A 1,391-nucleotide genomic window follows, 5' to 3' on the forward strand; every position below is an offset into this window, starting at 1 on the left:
ATAAGCCAACGGGACGAATAATTTTGTGATCAAGGACATATGAATCCAAAGAAACTGCTTCAGGTGCAAATTCAGTTACATTGAAAAACAGGAGAGCCACTTTCCATCAGGCGTTTTGACCTTTACATTAGGGCTCCTTTCCCACAATTTGAACAATAACTTTTTTTATCAGCAAATGGAAACATGATCCAAATGGCATGGAGACATTCAGCTTAGCAAATCCACTACTGGCGAAGGATTTGCACGAACAAATTACCGAATCTGACTTGCACCCAGTGTCAATTGATTACCTGAAATGTATCGTTTGCTTCAATCATCCTGAGAGATACCAGTGGTTGATGGAGTATATTGGTAGCCTTTGCCACTGTCCAGACAACAAGACGAAGGTTATGCTCGTGTTATATTCAATGGAGAAGCAATTGGGGAAGTCTAATTTCTTCAAGCTCTTCACTAGTCTTCTAGAACAAGCAAAATACTCACATGACTCAGCATCTTAATGTCTTTGGCGAGCGTGGATCGCCGCAGCTTTAACATAAAAAATTGTGCTGGTTTGAGGAAATTGCTGGCGATAAGCGCTCGTTTCGTAATTGTCTCGAGCGAAATGAAGTCTGCTATCACCGAGTCCGTACAATCTAGTCGAAAGCTCTGCCATAAACAAGAAGCACATGGCAACATCACTGAATTTATTAGTGCTTCCAACAACTTGATTGGCATCGTCGAAGACAAGATGACAATTTTCGATGTAAATCCAGCGGAACAGCACAACAAGGTTTATTATGGAAAGATGATTGATGATGTGATCAAAAATGATAATGAGATGAGCAAATTCGACACATATTTGAAGCAGTTTGCCAACCCCAAGCCAAAATCCTTCTTTCGAACTCCTATCTATGATTCTATGACAACTGCTAGCCATGAGAGCATTGCCAACTATGTCAATGAACTTAATGAATCGGGACTAAATGAAATCGTACACAGTGAGTCGAAAGGCCTATATTGCGTGGAGAGAGATATTATGTATCAGCATTATCAAAGGTGGCGTGACAACTGGTAAAGTCCCTGATAAGCGATCAAAATTTTGTGAGAAGATATTGAAGTTGGACAAGCGTATCACATTCAAGCGATACAAAGACAGTTGAGCCACTCCTGATGGATTCTTCTCTCCTATTGACTTTAACCAAGTCTAAAGCTTCCCGAAGCAGCAATATGACGATCGCGACGAGGTTGAGTCATGCCAGCCCCAGTTAATTGCTTTACTCCTTTACGGATTTCGTGACTGAATCCACCGGTTTCTGGTGCGGTGATATCACCAACTGTATCCATTACAGAGCCTGCAAATGGTTTCCAATTATTTTTCAAAACCCCCCAAATTGATTTTCCAGCTTCTTCAC

This window comes from Phytophthora infestans, genomic scaffold (assembly GCF_000142945.1).
Source record: "Phytophthora infestans T30-4 supercont1.30 genomic scaffold, whole genome shotgun sequence".
Lineage (NCBI taxonomy): Eukaryota > Oomycota > Peronosporomycetes > Peronosporales > Peronosporaceae > Phytophthora > Phytophthora infestans.